Consider the following 11,689-nt stretch of genomic DNA (forward strand, 5'->3'; position numbering starts at 1 on the left):
ACTAGTCGTCTCCCTCATAAAAAAACAAAAACTTGACTTTGGTTCTGCCTCCGCTACAGAGGTGACAGATCTCCGTCGCCGCTGCAGCACATCGGCCAGCAGCCCTCCTCCCGGCGAGGATGCTTCCTCCGTCTCCATCTCCAAAGCTATGTCCGCGTTCACGCGGGGAAGATTCCCAACCCGGCCGCAGATCCGCGTTCACGCGGGGAAGAGAGTCACTTGGGTGCTCCCCGTCCCCGGTCAAAGAAAGAGACAACTCCGGCGAATCTTTCTTCCCCTCTGGCGCGCACACTCGACCACATCCAGTCCACACCTCGTCGCCGTCGCCGTCGCCGTAGCCGTCGGCACTTATTAGGCCGCGAGTCTGCTACCACTCGAATCAGAGAACAAAAAGAAGAATCTGCACCCCTTCTTCATTGTGCCTATCTCTTCTTCCTGGCAAGCGTCTTCCTCCTTGCTTCCCGGTCACCGGCGGCAACGGCGTCCCTTACAGACGGCGTTGATACAGGTCAGTCTCGTTATCCCCCTCCCCGTTTCTCTCCGGCGGCCTCTGCTTCACTGACTACTTCCTCTCCAATAGGCTCTGAGAACCGCGTCAGTGTTATCGGTGTCCCCGTGAGATCCGCCCGGGCCAGCAATGGCGGCAGCGGCAGCCGTCGTCGGGGGCATGGTCGCCTCAGGCGTCATCAAGGTGGTGATCAAGCAGATCGGCTCCGCCATCGGCGGCAAGATCAAGCTGCACAGGAACCTCAAGAGGGACCTGGAGAAGATGAAGATGACGCTGGAGTCCGTGGAGGCCGCGCTCAGCGATGCCGAGAGGCGGTCCATCACCGACAGCTCGGCGCTCCTATGGGTGAACCGGCTCAAGGCCGCCATGTATGACATCTCCGACATGCTCGACTGACTTCGAATCTGACACCCAGTCCCTGGTATGTTCATTTGGTTGCCATCAATCTGGATCTGAACGTTCTTGCTTTTTTCTTCCCTAGGATATGACTGATGGATCTGATCATATCTAGATGATGAACTAGATGTTGATTTCTATTTGTAGTCAAGTAAATTATGTAAATAAATTCATCATCCTAAAAATCTGAATTTGTATATAGTGAAGTAAATTATCTAAATGTGAATCTGAATTTATTAAATGTGATGGAAGTCCAGACCAGTGCCATGTGCCCTTTTCTTGATTTAAAGTGCAACAGCATCTCATAAGATTGCCACTGCCTGTATGTCCTTTTCATGTCTACAATGTTACTGACGGATCAAGTCATTCCTCTTGCAGGTCGGAGCTATGAGGAAGAAGATCAGTATGCCGGACAAGATGAAAAAGATGCAAAAGCGTCTACAGAAGATAACAGAGGACCATCAGAACTATCATCTCCTGCCAGAAACTCGCAGCAATGAGCCGCAACTTCCTGATATCCGGGAAAATGCAGGGACTATGGTGGAAGCAGAAATCATCGGGAGGGCAGAGGAAAAACTGGAAATCTTGGCTCCATTATCTGGGAGCACAACTGAACATACCACCTTTGTTCCCATATGGGGCTTGGGAGGCATTGGAAAGTCCACCTTGGCAAGATTGGTTTACAATCATCCTGAGTTTGAAAAACACTCTCGGGTATGGGTCTATGTTTCCCAGATATTTGACTTGAAAAAAATTGGCAACACTATAATATCACAACTATCAAGACAACAAAGCCAGCAGATACTTGATCTGCACAGTATTAACATTCACCTTCAAGAGCTACTTGGAAGAAGAATGCTTTGATCATTCTGGATGACCTGTGGGAGAAGCGTCCTTCTCAACTAGAAGAATTAAAGTCTATGCTGAAGCAGAGTAAGGGGTGCAAGGTGATGGTTGTAGTTACCACACGTGATGAAGGGATTGCAAATGAAATCTCCATTGTGCGGCCTTACAACTTACCTCAATTGTCAGATGAGATGTGCTGGCAAATAATGAGCCAAAAAAGTAAATTTGAAACAAGGGACGACAAAGAGCGGTTGGAACCGATTGGAAGGGATATTGCAAAAAAGTGCAAAGGCGTAGCTTTGGCTGCTCAATCACTTGGACACATTTTGAGGTCCAAGTCGTATGGAGAATGGAATTCGGTCAGAACCAATCATATCTGGAATCTATCTACTTCTACAGATGCATCATCTAGTCATGAAGTGCTTGGATCCTTGTTGTTAAGCTACAACTTGATGCCTCCATACTTAAAGTTGTGCTTTGCTTATTGTGCAATCTTTCCAAAGGGCCACAAAATGATTAAAGATGAGTTAATTCATCAATGGATTGCTCTTGGATTCATGGAGCCATCTAGTATATTCTCTTATTGGCAACTCGGTGAGAGTTACATTGTGCAGCTTCTGGAGATGTCATTTCTTCAACATTCAAAGGTGAGCCGATTAATCCATACCTTCACGGTTAATTGCGATATTATTTTATTTTATGTATTGCGTGATTCGGATATGATGTGGATTTCTTCATTGGGAAATAAGTTAGGACCACAGATGCTGAGTGGAAAGATGGAGGGTTAGATGTCCATGTGCACCAACTATAGATAAGTAGTGGTAATGATGGGCAATGGGCACGGAATTCACGACCAGCTGTCACCTTCGCGTGACGCATTGTGAGCAGAGTCAAGGAAGACTAGACCTTCTCGTCCTCACCGCCAACTAGCCGTTAGAGAGAAATCTGATAGGTTAGGTACGTTCCACTGGCAGCGGTGAGATGGTATTGGCGGCGCCACGGGTGTTGCTCATGCTGTCGGTGCCCATCCCGAGAAGCAAGCGGCAATGTCCAGCATAGCCCCGTCACATCCCTCTAGGTGCTCCTCCTGCTGCTGGTACGAGTAGGAGAGGTGCTTGTGTACTAAAAGGGCACCTTTTATTTGTTTGACCATGTGATTATGTTAATATTTTTCCTGTTATTTTAAAATTGTTAAAGGTGCCCTTTTGTGACAATTTATTTCAAAATTTGGTGGAGTGAGTTTTCCTTTGTTAGTCAGGCCAAGGTAAGGGGTTATTATTATTATTTTTGTTTGTGTGAGAGCGTGTCTTTTTTTGGATGAGAAATCTGGTGGGCCCATAGGAGTTGTATTAGAGCAGGTTACCCATGATATTAAATCTTAATGATTAACTTAAAGATCTGATGGTTTAATTAATTTTGGTGATCTGTATCAATATAGTGGTTGGTATAGTGCCTCAAATTCGTAAAAGAATGCTTGGAGTATGTTAGTATAAATGTAAATAATTTTGATGGTTTGTGGTAGAAAGCTCTCAAAATTAACATTTTATTGATATAGTCAAATTTGTACAAGATACAGGTAATAATTTGGAGTTCAGGTTCTTATTTTACTTCTCATTTAAATGTAGTTTTATAATACGAATGACGCTAGATGACAATTGCATTAGATTAGAATAATTTTGTATTGATGATTAAGTCAGTACAAAGTAAGCAATAGGTTAGATGGAAAAAGCTAATTATCCTCTAATTATTCGTTCCAACTGCCAATTGTGCATAACCTATTCTTGCATCAGTAGTAAAATTTTAAGTGTAAGTCTTATACCATTGTATATTATCGTGCAGGCTGTTGTTGAATGGTACGACACAAACAAGATTGTCACACTGTTTACAATGCATGACCTGGTGCATGACCTCGCAAGGTCAGTCATGGCTGACGAATTTGACTTGGCGGGCCCCAACTGCCGCTATGCTTGGAACATAGATTGCACGAAGCCACTAAAGTCATCCAAGACTTCACCTGAAAAGTTAAGGGCGCTGAATATTGTGGGCGCTGGCAACAGAGGGCCGCCTATGTTCCATCGTGATGCAATTGTACCAGCAAAGTACATCCGTGTCTTGCATGCAACAGTCAATTCAAATAGGTTGTTCGTTTCTATTAGTCAATTGAAGCAGTTGAGGTATCTTAATGCTCCAAATATCCATGGTCCAGTGGATTTCGGGTGTATCGGTATGCTTCAGAAATTGAATTATCTCAACCTTCGTCATTGTGAGGAATTGTCAGCATTGCCAGATTCAATTGGTGAAATGGAAGGTCTGATGTATCTTAACTTATCAGGTTGTCCAAATCTGAAAGAACTCCCAGATTCGTTTGCGGATCTCAAAGAGTTGGTATATCTGAACTTATCAAACAGTGATAACGTTTTAGGACTGCCCAATGCTTTGGCTGACCTTACCAAACTCCAACAATTAGAATTAACAGCATGCAGAACTCTCAGAGGGCGGCCAGACGTCATCATCAATCTTACTGAACTCCGCTATCTGAGGCTATCTGGGTGCATGCATCATATATTTGACAGCTCATCAACAGATCAAACCGAGAGTTTCATTGACAGTATCTGTAGGCTTCCCAATATGGAGCACCTGGACCTGTCTTTTAATGGCCATCCTCTTATTAGTATACCAGAAAATGCTAGCTGCCTCCGGAAGCTGGTACTTCACGGGTGCCGCCAAGTTGCCAGGCTTCCAGAATGTGTGGCTAAAATGGACCGTCAAATCCTTTTTGGCTTGTTGCCACTATTTTCTATAACTACTGATGATGGTAAATGTTACAGCAACCTTGGCTTTCTTGAGCATGTAAATCCTCACAAGCTGAACATCAAGAAACTTGAAAATGTGAAGTCCCCAGAAGAGGCACGGAGTGTAAGACTGATTGAAAAACATAGGATTGAAGAAATGTCATTAATGTGGAACCCACAAGCTGAGAGATCTGTGGATGACATGGAGTTGCTGAGGGAGCTAGTGCCACCAACCACTTTGCAAAAGTTTGAGATATATGGTTATATTAGTGCCAGCTTTCCAGACTGGGTAATGAGTATTGGCAATTATCCCCCTAATCTTGACCGAATGGAGATGTATGGTTTGCCCAACTGCAAAAGCCTTCCACCTCTCGCCCAACTACCACCAAACCTCCGGGTGCTTACTCTGGAAGAAATGGAATGCCTGGAAGAATGGAACACAACATACTGCAGCGGTGAGGATGGTGTGAATGAGCTTATGTTGTGTAAGCTTGAGCAAGTGAACATACATTTTTGCCCCAAGTTGAGGATAACACCACACCTTCCTAGAGCTGCATCTTGGAGTATACGGGGAAGTGATAATGTGCTCATATCATGGGCAGAGAGCGTGTCACACAATGATGCTTCCTCATCTTTTTCAGGAGTATCTACTACTCTGATAGTTGGAAGAAGCAAGGTGCCTCTGCACCAGTGGAGATTGCCTCACCATATACCTGCCCTCATTGCTTTGCACACCTATAATTGCTGGGATTTGACAAGCTCGCCAGAGATCACCTGGGCCCTCCAGTCCCTGAAATCACTCAAACTGGACAGCTTTGCCCAATCAAAACTGTCGGAATGGGTAGGAGAGTTGGCCTCTGTTCAGCAACTGACGATAAACCGATGCATGATGCTAGAGGAATTGCCCGGTAACATGAGGCAACTCAAACAGCTGCAATCATTAAAACTAAATATCTGTTGTAGCTTGAGACAGCTGCCGCTGTGGTTAGGAGAACTTACCTCTCTCAAGAAACTTATAATTTGGAAATGTTCTGCTATCACGACTCTGCCGAACAGCATACAGCAGCTCACAAACCTCCAAGAATTAGAAATTCACGGCTGCCCTAACTTAGAGCAGTGGTGTGAAGCAGAGGAGAACAAGCCGAAGCTTGCTCACATAGAAAAAAAGGTATGTGCCCTCCCATCTATATATACATATATTTGTTATGTACGTATTCCTATTAACTTTGCACTAAGAAAGAATGTATTCCATCATCGGCAGTACCACATCATTTTTTTTATTGTTCACTTCATTGATGATATTTTTCTAAGGAAAGAAACGTCTGGATGCTACATGCCCCTTTGCCTCGTGATTCTTCATTTTTGCCCAAATTATAATATTGACTTCCTATATTTTAGATTTGGCAGAGTACGATTTTCTCCCCGAAGAGGGCTGCCACTCCCGCCAGCTGCCGATGTTCCCAACTACGGTGGCCCTTGCTGCGAAAGAAAATAAGAAAGTGATGCTGGAAAAAAGAAAGCGGAGGCGTGAATCAGGATTTAGGCTGCTCGATCGAGTTGGTTGAGCCCACGTCCATCTTATTCAAAACTCCGTAGTAATTACTACAACGTGGTTCCAAGCTACTCCTGGTATGTAAATCTACATGCCCTGAAATAGAAAAATCTCTAGCGTATTCCAAGCAGACGTATAAGAAATCAAAGTGTGGGGATAATTGCATGTTATCTGCTTTCCTTGACAAAGAAAATGTGATCCAGTCTCTCGGAAAGAGCTCTTCTCCTTTGGTCATTTGTTCTGTAGTCGTAGAGAGCCAGCTGTATGGTTTTCCTGACTATGCCTGTTGGTAATAGTCTGAACCCTTACACTGACAATCCCATGTTCAGTGCAATGTATTCTTTCTGGTTTTATTGGATAGGAGAAATAATGAAACCTAGTTAAGCCAACATGACCTGACAAGGTTTGAAAGAACAGCTGAAAAGCAGGGCAGTCCTCAGATTAGTGTTTGTGACACCCTGCTTTCATTCCGCATAATCCGGTGTGCCTGTGTCGTTATCTCCGTCCACGTTACCGCAACCAAATCGGCATGATGTTCCAGTGGAACATCTAATGTGGGTTACATCTTATTCGGCTGCATACATTGGGGTAGATTGATAAGAAGGATGTTCTTAGTGTTGGAAATATTAGCACTTTTTCCATTGGACTAATCCACGAGTAAACAGTAAGCATGTCAAATACGGTATGCATCTCATACCGATTCTTAAGCATACTGGCACGTACAGAACATAGAACCAAACCATCTATGAGCAGCACATATACGGCTAGAACAAGTACGAGTAAGTGAGGGATGAACTGATCATACCCTCCGGTTGGCCAGGCCAACGCGGCGGCAGCAGCAGCAGCCTCGGGTTCGTCTGTGGCCTTCTTCTTGGCGGCGGCATCGTCGGCCATGGTGTTGATGCAGGGGAAGTAGTGGAAGCAGAGGATGACGGAGTTGGGAACGGATCGGGAGCAGTCGCGCCGAGACGCTCCCCAAAAACCTTATTGCCGTTCTCCCGGGCAGGATCTCGAACGACGGGGTTCCGGAGGCACCCGCTCTCCCGACCAGCCGTGCATGCGGTCGTCGGGATGGGATTGCCGGAAGCAGCACAGAGCAAGGAACAGTAGATGACGGCTAGGTTACGCGAGAGGGAGTGAGTGAACCGAACGATGTCACTCCACTGGGCAGAGCCTTCTTATATAGGCCGTCGGGCAGGAAGTCGTGGGCCTGGGCGGAGGCCCACGACCGAGTCGACGCACTCCCGGCAACGCAAGTCAGCCCACAGTCCAACTCTCGGACAGTGGCCCACCTGTTAGCGACTCGTTAATTAATCCCTGATTAATTAATTCGTTCCTGAGCGGCAAAAATAAGCTCCGGCTCGGCTCACTCCCGCAACCCGCGGCGCGCGCGCTCGTCGTGGCGGGCGGCGGAGGAGGAGGAGCGCGCGTGTATCACTCCTCTTCCCAAGCTCCCAATGGCAAGTGGTAGAGCAACCCTTATAAAGGGGTCTCAACTCTCCTCAACTAGCAAGGTGGGACTAAACTTCCCACCGCCTGCCATCTCATACATGGGCCTCAAGATTAACCAGGGATTAATGTCTTATATGGGCCTAAGCCCATCCATAATCCATCAATCCCCCACCAGATCTCGAGGCACATAAGTTTGTCAACTGTTCCAAACAATGTTTGATATATCAGAAATTTCGGTGGAGACTGTTAAGTTGAACTTCCACCTAGAGCAATAGGATTAGACCTCTTCACAACTGAACAATGGACTATGCCTTGAATTGTCAGTTTGGCGTGCAAAAGTTTCGCCTATTGTCAGCTGATACGTGGCTGCCAAAGGCTAAACCCCACGGGTGGAGCTTATTAGCCATGCTCCATACCTTATCATGAGCTTTCTAGAGATCACCCAATCTCATAGACTGTGACCAGCAGTCGGGCTCACATAGGTGTGCTCCTCCAAAGAATGCTCTGTAGGTTAGCATCTTGCTTACACAAGCTTTGGAACACATTAAGACAAAAGTCAGCCTGCCTTACAGAATTGAGAGTATTATTGCATCTCCAATGGAGTGGGTTAATTAAGGATACTCTCCTCAGTGGACCGCTGGATTGTTTTCCCAGGTCCTAATTCACGGGATGTCCGATCACATAGATTGGGTTACCCCCATGGCAAATTACGTGGGTATCATACCCATCTCTCTCGATGCATTTTCTATCACAATCCGTGATAGCCCTTTCGTAAAAGGGTCTGCCAGATTCTTAGCCGTCTGGATATAATCCAACGCTATTACTCCGGAGTTTCTTGATTTTCTCACAAATTTCAATCTTCCTCTTATGTGCTTTGTGGATTTCATGTTGTCCTTTGAACTCTTAGCCTTGGCAATCACCGTTTGATTGTCGCGGTTCATAAGGACAGCAGACACTGGTTTGTCAACCACCAGCAAATCCATCAAAAGCTCTTGAAGCCATTCTGCTTCGACGCATGATGTATCCAATGCTGTGATTTCTGCTTCCATAGTCGATCTCGTTAAGATCGTCTGCTTGCAAGACTTCCAGGAAACACCACCACCACCAAGTGTGAAGACATGTCCACTTGTGGCTTTCATCTCATCAGCATCAGATATCCAATTCGAATCACTATACCCCTCAAGTACCGTCGGGTACCCAGAATAGTGAACTCCATAGTTCGCAGTACCTTGCAAGTAACGCATCACTAGCTCAACAGCATGCCAATGCACATCTCCCGGATTGGAAACAAACCGGCTAAGTTTGCACACAGCAAATGAGATGTCAGGACGAGTAGCACATGCTAGGTACATCAGTGAACCAACCACTTGAGAATATCTCAATTGATCTACAACCATGCCTTCGAACTTTTGAATCCGCACGCTAGGATCATATGGTGTTGCAGAAGGTTTGCAGCCTCAATATCCAAAACGGCTCAAGATCTTCTCAACATAATGGGATTGCAAAAGTGTAATCCCACCCTCAGAATTTCTTAATAGCTTGATGTTCAAGATAACATCAGTCACTCCCAGGTTTTCATCTCAAAGTTATGAGATAGAAAAGCCTTGACCTCCTCAATAACCTTGAGGTGGGTCCCAAATATCAGTATGTCATCGACATACAGACAGAGTATAACTCCTTCGCCCCCACAATAGCGATAGTATACACATTTGTCAGCTTCGTTAACAACAAAGCCAACAGATGTCAGAGTAGTATTGAACTTCTCATGCCATTGCTTAGGCGCTTGATTCAGGCCATACAAGGATTTCACCAGCTTGCACACCTTTCTTTCCTGACCATTTACTACAAAGCCATCTGGCTGTCGCATGTAAATTTCCTCGTCTAGCTCTCCGTTAAGGAAAGCCGTCTTAACGTCCATGTGGTGAACGAGAAGACCATGCGAGGTAGCCAAAGAGAGTAACACTCGAATGGTTGTCAGTCTAGCCACAGGTGAGTAAGTGTCGAAGATATCCTCTTCTTCTTTCTGGGTATAACCCTTGGCCACAAGCCTAGCCTTGTACTTCTCAACAGTACCATCGGGACTAAGCTTCTTCTTGAACACCCACTTACATCCCAATGGTTTACAACCATAAGGACGATCAGTGATCTCCCATGTCCCGTTAGCCAAGATGGAATCCATATCGCTACAGACCGCATCCTTCCAGTAGTCAGCATCCGGAGATGCATAGGCTTTTGAAATGGAACTGGGAGTGTCATCATCCACGAGGTACATGAGGAAATCATCACCAAAAGACTTTGCAATCCTCTGTCTCTTGCTCCTAACAGGAGCTTCCTCGTCATCCTCCGTGGAACTCTCATCACTTCTATGTTCATAATATTCAATCGGAATGGCAGGTTCGGGAGTCTCATCAGATTCCAGTCTAGAAGTGCTTTGCATATCTCTCATGGGGAAAATATCCTCAAAGCATGTAGCATCCCTAGACTCCATGATCGTACCGACCTACACGTCGTGTACATCAGATTTCACCACTAGAAATCTATAGCAAATGCTATGCTTGGCAAGAAAAACGCAATCCACAGTCTTTGGTCCCAACTTGCGCTTTTTGGTTATCGACACATTGACTTTAGCCAAGCAGCCCCAAGTGCGCAAGTAAGAAAGTGTAGTTCTTTTCTTTTCCCATTGCTCATAGGGAGTAGTTTCATTATCCTTTGTGGGAACTTTATTCAGGACATGACATGATGTCAATACAGCCTCCCCCCATCATGCCTTGGATAAACCTGATGTATCTAACATGGCGTTAACCAAATCAGTTAGAGTATGGTTTTTTCGTTCAGCAATCCCGTTTGACTGGGGTGAGTAGGGAGGCGTCCTCTCACGAATAATACCATGTTTTGCACAGAATAAATCAAACTCATTCTCCACCACGATCAGATCGGACTTGTTTTACTTTCTTCTCAAATTGGTTCTCAACTTCAGCCTTATAGTCTTTAAACTAGTTTAGAGCCTCATCCTTAGTATTTAACAAATACACATAGCAGAATCTAGTGGAATCATCAATCAGAGTCATGAAGTATTTCTTTCCACCTTTAGTCAACACACCATTCATCTCACGGGGATCTGAATGTATGAGCTCTAACGGTGCCAGGTGTCTCTCCTTCACAAGCTTATGAGGCTTACGAGGTTGCTTAGCTTGCACACATGCATGGCACTTAGAGCCTTTGACTAAAGTGAAACTCGGGATTAAATCCATCTTGGCTAGCCGCGTCATACATCCGAAATTTATGTGACAAAGACGTGAATGACAAACCTCGGATTCGTTCACATTAGAATGAATTTGGTTCATGACTTTATTACAAAAATCCTCCAGGGAAAGGCGGAACAAACCACCACAGTCATATCATTTTCCAACAAATAGTCCATACAGAGATACGACTATTTTGTTAGACTCAAATACTAACTTAAACCCTTCTTTACATAGAAGGGAGCCACTAACGAGATTCTTCTTGATGGCGGGGACATGCTGCACTTTCTTCAGTTGCACGATCTTTTCCGAAGTAAACTTCAGATCGACCATGCCAACACCATGAACAGAAGCATGCGAGCCATTCCCCATCAGGACAGAACAATCTCGTGCAACCTGGTAGGAAGAAAACAAAGACACATCAACACACACATGAATATTGGCCCCAGTGTCAACCCACCAATCGGTGGACTGACAAACTGAAAGTATGGTAAACAGATTATCATACCCAGATGCCGCATCATTGTTGCTCAGAGTGACATTGAGAGACTTGGAGTCCTGTCCTGACTTCTTGTACTTGTTTGGGCACTTATTTGCCCAGTGTTCCTCTGAACCACAAGTAAAGCAGCCATCTCTCTTTTTGTCTTTCTTCTTACCCTTCTTCTTAAAGGTAGTATTCTGCTAGACAGAGTTCTTTCCCTTGAACTTGTGGAAGTTCTTCTGGACCACATTGGCGCTAGAATAACCCTCTGCCCCTTTCACGTGTGAATCCTTTGCTCTCGAGTTCTGCTCAACACTGAGATGACCGATGACATCCTCAATATAGAATTCACGTCTCAAGTGCTAGAGAAGTAGCAAAGTTCATCCATCCAGGAGGGAGTTTTGCAATAATGCAACCCGC

At 45.2% G+C, this 11,689-nt stretch overlaps 1 pseudogene; it reads left to right on the top strand.

The window, feature by feature from the left end:
* The first annotated feature begins 41 nt into the window (after nucleotides 1-41).
* Nucleotides 42-6,548, top strand: LOC123174548 (disease resistance protein RGA2-like; annotated as a pseudogene).
* Nucleotides 6,549-11,689: the final 5,141 nt, after the last annotated feature.

This window comes from Triticum aestivum, unplaced genomic scaffold, assembly GCF_018294505.1.
Source record: "Triticum aestivum cultivar Chinese Spring unplaced genomic scaffold, IWGSC CS RefSeq v2.1 scaffold42572-4, whole genome shotgun sequence".
Taxonomy (NCBI): domain Eukaryota; kingdom Viridiplantae; phylum Streptophyta; class Magnoliopsida; order Poales; family Poaceae; genus Triticum; species Triticum aestivum.